This window comes from Triturus cristatus, chromosome 5_1 (assembly GCF_964204655.1).
Source record: "Triturus cristatus chromosome 5_1, aTriCri1.1, whole genome shotgun sequence".
NCBI classification, from domain to species: Eukaryota; Metazoa; Chordata; class Amphibia; order Caudata; family Salamandridae; genus Triturus; species Triturus cristatus.
This window is the reverse complement of record NC_140587.1, coordinates 984,006,013-984,020,028: the sequence shown is the minus strand read 5'-3', so window position 1 is coordinate 984,020,028 and position 14,016 is coordinate 984,006,013. Positions and strand designations below refer to the sequence as shown.

The 14,016-nt window shown below is 48.0% G+C and overlaps 1 long non-coding RNA gene across 1 annotated transcript in view; it reads left to right on the top strand.

Moving 5' to 3' along the window:
• The first annotated feature begins 237 nt into the window (after window positions 1-237).
• Window positions 238-14,016, top strand: part of LOC146832745 (uncharacterized) — a 52,103-nt gene continuing 38,324 nt past the window's right edge. The window contains exon 1 of the long non-coding RNA XR_014961331.1: window positions 238-1,505. This is a non-coding gene — a long non-coding RNA (uncharacterized LOC146832745). The remainder of the gene's footprint in view (window positions 1,506-14,016) is intronic.

Sequence of the window (14,016 nt, the reverse complement as noted above, 5' to 3'; positions counted from 1 at the left end):
GTCTATAATATATTTTATGTTTTCTCTTATATTTGTATATTTCATATATTTTATCTTGTGCATTTATGGTTTCAATACATGAAATCGAATGAAGATTTGAATTGAATTAATTGAGATCTGAACTCACATTCTCGACATTACTCCACAGATTCACATAATACAGTTCCCATCCCTGGTGCCTTTCAGACACCAAAATTGTTAATACAAATGTTGTTGACTTAATATACAATGGCAAGCTCACATAATGAAGAATCACACAGTGGTACCAACATATGTGTTCTCGAGAAAATTCACTCTCAGTGGAACAACGTGCCACAGAGCTTTGGAGAAAAGAAACATCATTCTGCACATGGGAAAGTGACATTTAGGGGTGGGCGGAATTTGCAAAATTCACTTTTGCAAATTATCGCGAAAATGTTAAAAATCTCCGCAAACACGCGGAAATATCGCGAAGATGCGGAAGTTTTTTTCCCGCCCGTTCGTGGTATTTTCTGCATGGTCGTGGCTCGCCAACTTACCCATGTGGTTGCTCGCGGGCGCGGCCATCTTGTTTTCAGTTGTCTCGCGGTGCATGATCGCGAGAAGAAAGACTTGATCGCGCGACAAATGACGTCACTGCGGGCGCGAACTGTCGCGAGACAGAGCAAATGGCTACCAACAATCCAACATCTCATGGAGAACGCGACCGGATCGGGAAAACTTGTCGGCGAACGCGGGGATTGAGGTAAGGCGATCGCGCGCACGCGAGAATGTATTATTTTACAGCGCGAGCAAGAAACAAGCTGCGGAATGCGGAAATTTTGACATTTTCGCGCTTTCCGCGGAATGCGAAAATGTCAAAATATCGCAATTTCCGCGACCGGAACGGAATTTTAGCCCAGGCCTAGTGACATTACATCTCAAAACATTGATTGCTAAATTGCATGCACATGAATCCGCGGTATGCAGGGTAGGGCAGAAATGAAAAGAGGACTATGTGCTGAAAGATGGCTGAAAGCAGCACTGGAAATGTTTAAATCGTGGCCTACATTGACCAATGCTAAAATAAGCTGAGTTTCCTCAGCATGATGTCTTTATTTCAACTACATGTCAATCAAATTGTATAATGCTATTGTACATTAAAATATAAACTCTCTTTCACACCAAAACAGTGAAATGATTTTTATCTTAATGAAATATCCAAATTAAGAAAGTGTTGGCTGTTTAAGTACCTGCAAGTTCCGCAGCTTTCTGCAGAACATCGGCACTCGGCATGCAGTATGAAACTGAAACCCTAGCTTCTTGAGAGTGCAGTTCGGGTAGCCTAAATATCGCTGCAACTAAATTCAGACACTCTGTAAGCCAGTCTCTTATAACCTAAGGCAATGTCATTTTTCCCAACACAGTTTCAAACAACGTGAAGAAGAGAAGCTTAATCAACAAAAATGGAAGAAGAAAGGGAAAAAAGAAAAAGGTGAAGAAAGGAGCAGTTTTTGGATGCAGAAAGAAAGGTGGCAGTCAAAGGAGTAAGTGTGGCGAAGAGAGGGAACAACAGACTTGGAAAGAGAGTGAAAGGAGGAGGGTGGGAAGTGAAAGTGTGAAAAGAAAGAGTCAGAAAACAACGCAAAAGAGGAGTGAATGGCAAAGCAGAGCAAGGGGAGAGGGATGGATAGTGCCTCATGTGCGCTATGAGTTCACATACATATATAGTCAATACTTATAAAGTGCAGCGTTCACCCAGCTGGCATGTTGGCACTCTAGCAATGTCAGCTGGCACAGAAGGTTTTACTTGCAGCAGAGGTAATGGGTAGGAAGACTGTATTGTGTCTCGCCTATTTGAAGAAGAGCCACTTTTTTCAGAAACTTTCTGAAGCTCAGCAAATTTGGGTTTAGTCTAAGAGAATTAGGGAGTGTGTTCCAAATTTGTGCTGCTTTCACTTGAAAGGATATCCCTCCACATCTTAACTTTCTGAATCTAGGTACACAGAGCAGCTTTGAGGAGAATGATCTTAAAGATCTTGAAGGTCTATAGTGGCAAAATATTTCTAGTAAGAGCCTAGGTCCAGAACCGTTAAGGGCTTCATGAATTAGACCCATGGCCTTAAAGATGCATCTCTCCTTAACTGGTAACCAGTGGAGTTCAATCAAAGTTTTGGTTGCCGAGTCAAATCTGGTTTTGTTCAGTGCTAGTTTGGCGGCAAACACTTGTACCCTATAGAGTCTTTTTTGTTATATAAATATTTTTATTTCGTTTTGAAAAAAGAACAAAACATCAAACGAAGCATGAATACACAGTACATAATGAATGTCATGCCACATTGGCTGTGTAGGGCAGTTATAAAACCTAAAAGCCTATCACAATAGAATCTACAAAGGGGCTTGAGCGAACTGGGCGCACAAAGAACAAGCATTGGCATAGCCAATAGGTCTCGCCTTTGGGACCTTATAAGTGTTTAGCCATGCAACAGTTGCGTAACTAAATACTTATAAGGTCCCAAAAGCGAGGCCTATTGGCTATGCAAAGCGGCCGTGGGGCCGCGAAAGTGAAAGTGATCGCGATCCGATCGCGATCAAACATCAAAGCGGCCGAAAGTGAAAGTAATCGCGGTAAAACGAGGCGCGCGCGCCCGCGCACATGCACTGTAGCTCTAGGCTGGCCTGGTAGCACTTTTTGGAGCCCTCTCAATAAGTCTCGCCAGACCAGCGCATGCGCTGGGTCAGGCGAGACCTAAAAAGTGTCACAGTTACAATGCTCATGATTACAAACAATAGGAACAAACAGTACATCTGTCAAGGCTCCTCTCACGATCCTTCATGCAGCAGACTCCCACCCTCTGCTTCCCCCTCCACCTCCAGGTCATAATATTTTATCTAAGCCCGGGCATAGTGCTCTGCTCCACCCACGGAGTGTACGTAGTGCTTTACGAAGTAGGCGTAGCAGGCAGCACTACGCACACGCCACGGCAAAGCAGAGCTGGCCGCCACCCGCCACCCGCCCGCCCTCATTTTAAAATAGTTTAAAGAATTTTAAAGTAAGTAAAACGCCTTACCTGTGGTGCGGCATCCCGGAGCTCCCTCTTCCTGGTTGACGGCAACTTCTTCTCACAAATGCGCATGCGCGGGCGTCCGCGCATGCGTATTTGTGAGAAGAAGTTGCCGTCAACCAGGAAGAGGGAGCCCCGGGACGCCGCACCGCAGGTAAGGCATTTTCTCTTACTTTTAAAATATTTTAACTTATTTTAAAATGAGGGTGGGCGGGAGGCGCGTAATGGGGCTACGCGGAGCGCGCAAGTGTGCGTAGATTTGGCCACACTACGCGATGCTCCACGTAGCCCCACTACGCCCACTACGCCTAGGGTTAATTTTATCCAGGGGGCCCATATGTTCCGGAACTTCCTAGGACAGCCCCGGGCCTTGTATGAGGCTTGTTCCGCAACCATATACAAATCAAGACTTGCTCTCCATTTGTAAAGGGTATGTATTTCTGGGGTCCCCCAGTATTTGGCTATGTCCCGTTTGGCTACTACCAACCTCAAGTTGGCTAATACAAGTTTGCGCCGCGTGATGTCTACATCAGTCGGAATTCCCAAAAGGAGGAACTCTGGCTCTAGCTCTATGTGGACGTCCAGTATGTGATTGAGCTCCCCCACAATCATTCCCCAGTAAGCCTGGATCTCATTGCATTCCCAAAGGGTATGTATGAACGTTCTGTTTTCTGTGTGGCAGCGAAGACAGTCCGGGCTCTCAGCTCTCCCTATTGTATGCAATTTGGCTCTATCAAAATAAGTGCAGTGTGGTATTTTGTATTGGATAAGACATAACCTTAATTTGATTGCCACTTCACATGGATGCATGATAATGACTTCCCAATCTATATCCTCCAATACACCAGTGGTCTTTTCCCATTTTGCTTGAAGTGGACCCAGTTTATTGGGCATATTATTAAGTAATGTTTTGTAGGTGAACAAAATGGCCTTGGTCGGGATTTCCTCTTTAAGGAGCCGACCTTCTAACGGGGCGTATTCCGGTTGTGCCTCCCCATCTAACCCCTCAGCAATCCATGCATGTTTCAAATGGAGGTATGCATATGCCTGAGTGTCGTGAAGTTGGTATCTGGCTTGGAGTGTGCTGAAAGGGGCCAACACACCATGTTCCAGGACATCCCCTATTTTAGAGATACCAATTAGGTCCCACTGCCTAAAACCTCTCAGCTTTCCAATCTCTTTTAGCCAGGTCCCCTCCCACAGTGGGGTTTCTCTGGTGCATTTTTGGTCCCATTTCATGTGTCGCTCGGCGCTTTTCCAAGCCTCCAGCATCCTCTGGGTTGCTTGTAGCAATCTACTACATCCCTTGCCAGCATAAATATAGTGAAGGTGGGTACGTTCTCTAAACTGTAATTTTTCCACCCTATAGGCCGGGTGATCTCCAGGTGCGTGGATCCACTCATTAATTACAATAGGTGGGCAGCTCTATAGAACATCCTAATATCTGGTAGAGCCAAACCCCCATTATATGGATTTCCTCTGCAGGGCTGGAAGGGCAATACGTGAATGAGCCCCATCCCATAGGAGTGTCAATACTTTTGAACATCATGTCAGGAATCTTAATGTAGGTGTTTTGCAGCACATAGAGCAACTGAGGAAGCGTTACCGTTTTATACATGGCGGCTCTTCCCATAATGGTTAAGGGAAGTCTCCTCCATCTCTTAACGTCCTCCTGGAAGTTTAAGAAGACCCACCTAATGTTACGAGCTAGGCTAATTGCCACATCTGCGGTGATGTAGAGACCAAGGTCGGTAAAACCCTCCGTTGACCAGTGCAGGCAGCTAGGGTATCTCTGGGGCTCCAACCCCCACCGGGTATAAGGTTGATTCAGTCCAATTGATTCTATATCCCGCATGACACCCATAGTCCTCAATGATTTTCATAGGATGTGAAGGAGAGTCTCCATCGGGTTTGTCAAATACAATAAAATATCATCCTCATATAAAGATATGCGATCTTCGTCTATCAATCGGGAATCATCCACGAAACCACCCAGCCCAGGGGAGGCTCTGATGACACAGGCCAAGGGTTCCAAAATAAGGGCAAACAATAAAGGGGAAAGTGGACCTCCCTGCCTAGTCCCCCTTCGGATCGGCCAGGTCCTGGAAAGAATTCCGTTGACCCTAACCCTGGCCTCTGGCTCATTGTATAACAACTCCACACATTCTCTAAATCCCGGGCCAAATCCAAATTTCTCCAGAGTATGCCTCATAAAGGGCCAATGGATGGTGTCAAATGCTTTCTCTGCGTCGAGGGAGAGCAGCAGATGAGCCTCTCCTCGGTCCCTGACAACATCCATCCAATTGGCCGCTCGTTGTAGGTTGTAACACGTGGCTCGTTTTGTCATGAAGTCGGAATGTATCAGAGAGGTAATAACGGATAAGAGACGTGTCGCAAGGATAGTGGCCAGGATCTTAGTTTCTATATTTAATAGAGATATGGGGCGATAGGACCCACACTCGTCTGGGGGTTTCCCCACTTTGGGAATCACCACCACCGTTGCCAATCTGAGATCTGCCGGGAGAACCCCATCGTCTTTAGAGGTCATGAATATCTTGAGTGAATGTGGGGCCAGCAGGGCACTATTTGCTTTAAAGAATTCTCCTGGAAGGCCATTAGGGCCAGGGGTTTTACCTGCTTTCAGTCGACCAATGGCCTCTGTGACCTCCGCCAGGGTGATATCCTCATCAACCCTATCCCTCTCCTCTGGAGCGAGGCAGGGAAGTTCGACCCCCCTCAAGGTAATGGGTTATTTGTACCTCACTTGCTTGTGTCTGGGCTGCATAGAGTGTAGAGTAATATCAGGCAAAGGCCCCCACAATATCCTGGGGTGTGGTATAAATCCGGCCTTGTTCCCTGATAGACATGACCCACCTCGACTCTTATTCCTTCCTGCCCAACCATGCCAGCAGTTTACCTGCTCAATCCCCAGTCTCGTAAGTCTCTGTTGGATTGCAAGTTGGTGTGCCCATGCCTCTTTAGTAACCAGCGCCTGGTATTCCCTTTACATAATGTCAATTTGACGGAGAGTGTGTGCACTCAATGGAGGGGCACCCTCACTTTCAAGGTCTATCAGTTTGTGTTCCAGCGCCAAAATCTCTTGAAGTTCCTGCTGTTTTTTGTGGGGATGATATTTTGGGCTCTATTACGTATCACAGTCTTGAAAACTTCCCATAGAGGGACAGCCGATTGCACTGAGCCTTCATTCTCCTAAAAATAAAGTTTGGTGTCTACCCTAATTTCGTTGGCCACCATTTCATCTTTCAGTGCCCAGGCATTCAGTCTCCACGATGCACCTGGATTTCTCCGTACTCCCACCCACCAATAAATAAAGTGGTGAGTGGTCCGAGATACAACTAGCCAAGTATTCCGTCTCCTCTACCAGGTCAATCTCACCAGCTGGGGCAAAGAGGTAATCTAACCGTGAAAACACCTTGTGAGCCCTGAAAAAATATGAGTATGCACGTATGGATGGATGGTGGCTCCTCCAGAGGTCAGTGAGTCCCAGGGCCGCCTGGAACCTGGCCAGTGCAGTAGCCTCATGCGGCCCCGGTCATGTCATTGTACGATCCAAGGAGGGATCAATCACATCATTGAAGTCGCCCCCTATGATATGTGTAGCAGGGCTAGATTGTAAAAGAAGGTTGGTCAGTTTATCCAGCGTACACTGCTGGAGACGCGGGGGTGCGTAAACACTAATAATTAGCCAAGGTCTGTGGTTCCAGGTGCCATGGACTGCTACGTACGTGCCGTCCGGGTCCTCCCAGCATCGAGTGACCCGGAAGGGGGTGATTTTTTAATGAGGATTGCCACTCCGCTCGAACCTCGTGTTAAACCCGCGTGTGCCAGGGTGATGTAGTGCCCCCTACCCAGGAAAGAACAGTGTGGCCCCATGAGATGTGTTTCCTGTAGTAGTATAATATCTGGTTTAAGCTTTTTAATATAATTAGAAACTAACCCTCTTTTGATTTTATTCCCTAATCCATTGCTGTTCCACGTCATCACTGGATACCCGCCAATAGCCATTGTGTAAAAAAGACCAAAGCTTCCCACGCACACCCAAGTCCCTGAACAAGGACCATGCAATGCCATTCGTTCTCAGTATCAGTATTCATGCACATTGACCGAACAAAACTACCCTCCCCTCTTCCCAAAAACATAGTCCAGAACATTTAACAGTGTCCATTTTGTCCCCCTCCCCACGCTCTGCAGGCACCCCCACCACCCCTAATTTCGTCAACGGGACAACACTGGTGCGGGTAAACCACCCAGAAGTCTGTAACCCATCCTCCTACCCCTGCTCACTCAACTATATCGCAGTACAATTACAACAACCCACTGTATACCTTCCTCTATCTTGGCAAATATTCCAAATATCTGCCAAGCCTCGGGAATCCAACAGCGTCTCTAGGTGGGCGTCTGGCCCCAAATCATCATTCCTCTTTGCCATTATTGTGAGGCTGCAGCGATTGAACGTCGTCACCAGGAGGGTTCGGGCCTGAAGCCTCCAGCCATAGAATGCTCTCCATAAGAGCGTGTTCACTGTCCACCTCCAGGGACTCGTGTTTCTCCGACTGGTCAGAATCTCCATTGCCACTTGATCTCTGAGATGTACAAGACGTACATTCAAGGGCTGTGTCATCATCCGTGTCCGATATGGTGGTTTTCTGTTCCCTAAGCCTCAGGGATCTCCCCGGCGTAGCCCTGATGGATGTTCAGTGTTTTAGCACTCGTCTCCGCCACTTTTCCTTAGGTTGTTCCCAACTGGGGCTTGGTTGCTTGTCAACGGGAAGGGAGCAGTGGATGGCGACCCACACCTCAGTCGAGGCTGTTCTTCAATCCAGAACCATGCCTCCTCCGGTGTCTGGAAGAACTGCGTAGTACCCTGTAAAATAACTTTAAGTTTGGTGGGGAACATCAGCATATATTGGACCCCGAGAGCGCGAACTTTCACTTTTATGGGGTCAAAGCTGCGCCGCAGTTTTTGAACATCACGCGGGTAGTCTGGGAACACCTCACTCCAGTGTTCTCATATTTGATCTCTCCCTTCTTCCGTAACTCTCTGAGTATAAGATCTATGTCCTGGAAATTCAGGAATCGGGCTATCAGCTGCCTAGGGGGAGCACCCGGGTGTGGTCGGACACCAGGCATCCTATGCGCTCTTTCTATAACAAAACATGATGAGAATTGTGTCTCCAGAAGGACATCCTTGAGAAATGTCAAGAGGAAATGTCCCAGGTCAGAGCGTTCCGCATTCTCCGGAAAACCTATAAATAACAGGTTATTCCTGCAGGCTCTGTTTTCGGCGTCGTCGACTCTCCAGACCATCTCTTTTACTGTTGCCATAAGTCCCACTAGTTCTTTACCTGAGGTCTATGAGGTATCCTCTAGTTCCAAGACACGCTGTTCTACCTCGGTCACTCTTTTGGAAACCTTTCGCAGGTCTTGGTGCAGAAAGGAAACCTCAGTCCGCACCTCCGCCATCTTACCTTCCAGGCTTTCTCAAGACGCATGAATTGCCTGCACTATCGCGTCCGTGTCTGGGCGGGCGTTCGAACCTCCCTCTGCTCCTACGGGCACTGGAAGTACCTTAGCGAATTGGTCCAACTTCCCCTGTTTGGATGTCTTGGGTTCCTAATCTTTTGCCATCGTGGCCAAGCTGTTGGCAGGCCGCAGCCGTGCGTCTCTCCCAGGTTATGCGCCTACCACTGCCTCCAGGGATGCGTCCCTGCGCTTCTCTCCCCGGCCCTCTACTGCGCCTGTAACACCACAACGTCTACTCCGACCAGGCCACAAAAGGTCTCAGGAGGGCACCCTTGCCACTCTCGCCAGTCTGGCAGGTAGAGACACAATCCGCAGCTCTCCACTGCAGCGACGCCGCCCCCAGAGTGCAGGTTAGCGTGCCGGCAGTACCCCCACTGGTCAAAACAGAAGAATTGTGCGCACGCTTCAGCCCTTCGGGCTTCCCGCGGGGCCAATCTTAGGTCTTCTCCTCGCCCCATTGCTATGTCCACGGGGTTTGGGCAGGTCTCACTCGCACAGCATCCTACCGCCCAGTGTAGGAGACTGTTGCACACCCCAAAACAATAGGCACCCGGCCAGATATATAGAGGTCTCTGGCGCTCCGCTGTCCTACACAATACGCCCAGCTGTCATAGCCCGGCAGAATTCTCGCGTCCCGCCAGGAAGAGCATATTTATAACGTGTGCAGTGGCGGGAAAGCGGGGGTGGGAGCACTCCCAGGAGCTGCACCAGTACAATGCTGGTCCACTACCGGAGTGCACCCCCGGTCCAACTATGCAGCGCAGTCTCTGATGTTGGCCCACCAGGGGGAGTCCAGGCTCGCTGGGCCTCAAGTGCACCACCCGCCTGATGCACTATGTGGGGCCCCGATCAGGCAGGGATGGGAGAATCAAGGAGCTGGTTACCCCTCCACGGAGTCTCACACTAGTCTCTAGCAGGTGGATGCGGGTTCCGATGGCAGCCGCTCCGGCCGCAAGAGTCTTTACCACAGCAATAAGGGGGGGCTCCCCGCACTCCCGACCTCCTCAATTCCGGACGAAAAACACCTCAAAACACCTCACTGGGCACGCCACTGCTTGCTCATGCCTTCCGATCACTAATACAGTGTTGTAAGGGTGAAGAGGAACAGGATAATGACAGGATTTAGATCGGGGCCAGCGGAGCTCACGCCCCCGTCTCGTCTGCTCAGGACTGTGTATTGGGCTAGCAGCTTCCTAGCAGGCTGTGGTAGTACATGAACAACTTTTCTCAGGTTCCTCGAAAGTCCCTGGCAAGTAGCCACTGTTTTGATGACATGCACCTCCATGGTTAGACTGTCGTCAATCAGAGCTCTTAAATTTCAGATGGCTTGGGTAGAATTTGGACCTGTGCCCTTTGACCAGGGTCAGAAGCTGCACGGCAATTGGGGCTGTACTTTGCCAGAGGAACAGCACAAAAATTCATTTTTGCTACTGTTAAATTTGAGAGTGTTCTTAATAAACCAATTTGTTATTTCAGCTAGGCATGCGTGAGATGTTCCGCGCTGGGTCAGATCATTATTGTCAATGGAAAGTATTAGTTTGGTGTCATCAGCATAGTTTACGCATGATACCCCAAAAGATTTAATCAGGGCCAGTAATGGCCAGAGGTAGAATTGAACAAAATAGGGCTTTGAGCTGACCCCTGAGGAACACCATGTAAAATTGCCTTGAGTTCTGACACATATGGGGAAGAGATGCTGCTTGGAATATGCCAGAAAAATAAGACTTAATGCTGTCGACAAGGACACTACCTACCCATATATCCTTTAGTCTATTATGTAGGATTTGATGGTTGACAGTGTCAAAGGCAGACAACAGATCCAGCAGGACAAGGACAGGTATCTGACCATCGTCACCCATCTTTCTCAACTCATTTGTTAATACCACCAGTGCTGCCTCCGTGCTGTGGGCTGGTCTGAAGCCCATTTTCTCTGGTTCCAATAAATCATTATGATCCAGAAAACCAGCCAGTATTTAACTGTTATGATTTTCAAGGATCTTAACTGGATACAGAAGCAGAGAGGTTGGACGATATTTAGTGGGGTCCTCAATATTGCAAATAGATTTCTTTAGCAATGGTGTTATCAAAGCTTTCTTCCAAGCAGTTGGTACAATGTCAATGCTTAAGGATTAATTACAGATTTTTTATAGGACTGGATAGAGCTTGGTTGCTCTATCCTTCCAAATTCTCAGGGGATAGGGTCCAATGGAGAGTCAGAAGAGATTGATGAGGCTAAAATGCAAAATTTCTCATCATTAAGTGGTTCCATCTTGTCCAAAATTCCTGGTCTCTCCTTCCACTGGAAATTGTCACTATTTGATGTTAGGGTATCAGTCAATGGCCGATCTCCATTCGGTGGGTTCTTCCTAAGCCCGAGATCATCCACTTTTTATGTCATCTATAATCTGATAAATTTAATTATAGAAGAAAATGTAGAGGGTGTCACAAAGCTCTTGTGAAGGTTTAATCTTTTGTTTTAAATAGCATGGGGAAGCTAGTTCTTTTATGATATCAAATACGTTCATGGATCTGTTGCCTGCTTCTGTAATGGTTTTTGTATGAGATCTCTTTAGCTCTTTTATTTTCTGTTTTGTATTCATAGACTGTCGTCTTCAAAATTATTTTGTCTTTCTCAGGGTAAGATCTACTCCACTGCCGTTCCCGCAATTTAAAGGGTTGATTTCAGCTTCTTCACCATATCTGTGAATTTAGTTTTTGGTCAATTTAACTCCAGGGGAATTATATTGTCAAGAGAATCGGCAATTGACTTTGTTAAGCAGTCATAGTTTACCTCTACTTTATCTGTCTCATGGTAGCATAGTGTGATATCAAATAACTCTTGACCACACAGTTTTTCTTGCTTGGTTTAGGCTCTGCCCTGATCTTTATTTCTTCCAATATGTTCCTTTGATATCAATTTGGATCTAATTAATTGGAAGGGCACTGAAAAGTATCTGACCAACTCACGAGTGAGCGTGCACTGATTAGTCCAAAGGTGAGGGCATTAGTGACTGAGCAGCCCTTTTTCGGCTTCTTTTTAAATGGAGAATCCGCTCCCCATCCGAGTTCGAACAGCTTGGCGTTATTATCAATGGAATTTGGCCTCAGATTGCACAGCTCCTTACCGAAGTAGTCCCGTCTTGGTCCATTACTTTGGGTTTCTGGCTCCAAAATGGAAGTATGGCTGGCGTTGGCCTTTTCACTGCTGTTCCATTTTAGTCCAGCAGTGCAGCTTGATTTAGAGGTGAGCTGTAAAGGAAAAGTGTTAGAATGCTAGAGAGTGGTGCTAATTCTGAGGAGAATCCACCAGTGGATTTTCCTTTACCAAAGGGTTAGTAAGGAAATACTACTGATCTATTATTCTCTGGCTTTATCCCTTTCTCAAGAAATAGGAGAGTTTTCTGTTACCATCAAACTTTAAATCAGGCTCTAAGCCTGCCCTTCAACAATGACAACAAGAAACTTTCTTTAGAAATGTGTGGATTTCAAGGCACTCACAACTAAGGGATTATGGTCCACTTCAGCAGACTATCTTTTGGATGGGTCATGATATTCATTCACTGCCTGTCCTCATCTGTACTCTTCTATTTGCACAGGCCCAGAGGTACACTGTTAGGTACCACAGTTGCCAGATCGCCTGTTTCGTTTTTAGAAATGCATAAGATAGTTGTAAGGAAACGGGCCATTAGTTGTGTGACCTGCACAAGTAATGGGTCCATATTCATCCTTTCACTGGGAACCAAACACTCAATTGCAGCACTTGACTCACTCAGGGTGGGGAAGCAGAGCAGTCCAAGGCCTACTCAAGGGAGGTGGTGAGGCCTAGTAACCACAATTCACTGACTGTTAGACATTGCTTCCTTAGGGGAAGTTTCCTCAAAGCTTTTCGCTTTCCTTTTCATCCTAATATTTGACGACTTTCTCTGCCTAACCTTAGGAAACTAGGCACCTTCCCCCTGTACGGCAGAAGGAAGGTGGTGGCACCCGCCTCATCAGCATTGGGCTAGGGTTGTGGATATGATGGGGCTTTGGTGTTGTACCTCTGTGTGAGCTGTAAACAAGTTCACCACATACAGGTATGGCATGGGCTAAGTAGTGAAACGTAGCACTGAGTGTGCCACCCACCAGATAGCCGGCAGCGCAAAATCGGGTCTGCCATGGCATGCCTGTGGGGCTCCATTGTACCCCTGCCTAGGTTGGCATCATTTATGCCTTGGCCAAACAGGAGTGGGTCATCCTCTATCATGAGGGCAGACCCCCTCCCCCACGGAAGCCAGGACTGATGGACACCAAGAGGGGGGGTGATTGGCTGAAGGCTAGGCAGGCACATATGGATTTTCCCTGGCCAGGTAGTAAGAAACCCCCCAATGGGGTTTCCCATGCCTTAGAGTTCAAATCTCCACATGGATACTCCTGGAGAGTTACCGAATCTCTGGAGTGGACTAAGGGCCATCCACACATTCTCACTGTCAAGGTTGTGGGGAAGTGTGTGCACCTTCCTTCACAGGTTAGGAAGAGGCACTAACATGCTGTTCTCGAACATAGGCTGGTCTGCCAATACAGACCGAGGTGTAAGCACCCACCCTGATGCTGTTTCCGATGCGTATCCCACCTGCTGTGGCAGGCTGGAGGATGCGGCCAAGCACCCATCACACTGTGGATAGGTGCCCGGCCTGCCATCATGTGCTGATGAGCGTATACCTGCAAACCCGGTGTTCTAAATTCTCGGTCATGTGCTTGCATCCATGGTGCTAGCAGCAAGGTGCCTGGTCCACTGTTGAGGAAAGTGACTCGCCGTCATGGGGCTACCAGAAGCCGTTTGAAACCTTGGTCAGTATCCAGCACCAGTAGAGTGAACATTGGAGCAGTGGCTCCGGCCGCATTTTTTTTTTATGTTGCCACATGGCCTCACACTGACCAACTTTCCTTTTTGTGATCTCTTTTCTTTTCATTCTGTGGAGGGTGCCCGGTACAGCTCTGCCACCAAACATGCCTTTATTTCCATTGGGGATAGCTCGGAGAGCCCACCCAGGATGGCCCAACGTCTCTCCACGCTAGCAGCTTCTCCTCCGCTGCAACAGGTTCTGGAAGCTCTTCTCCCCTGTCCTCTCTTGTGGGCAGGGAGTCCTGGTTCTGTGGTGGCTGTCCCACTCCTGCCAGACATGGGTATAGGGAGCTGGAGATAGCCCCACAACTGTTGAGGGGAGCGCCAGTAGAGCTCCACCTGCTCCCTGCAGCTTGAGCCTTGGGCCTGGGCCCCTTGGCTCTTCTTTGGGTGGACCGACAACGCTCCTCCTGATACCTTGGTGTCGCTGGCCCAGAGTTGCGGTCCTGGGCTCCCCAGTACATTAACTGGCCCAGAGGTTGGGATCCTTGGGCCTCCTGGAATCTGGGGAATGTGCCCCATGCAACACACTTCCATAGTACTTTGTTCCATGGCTCTGACCTA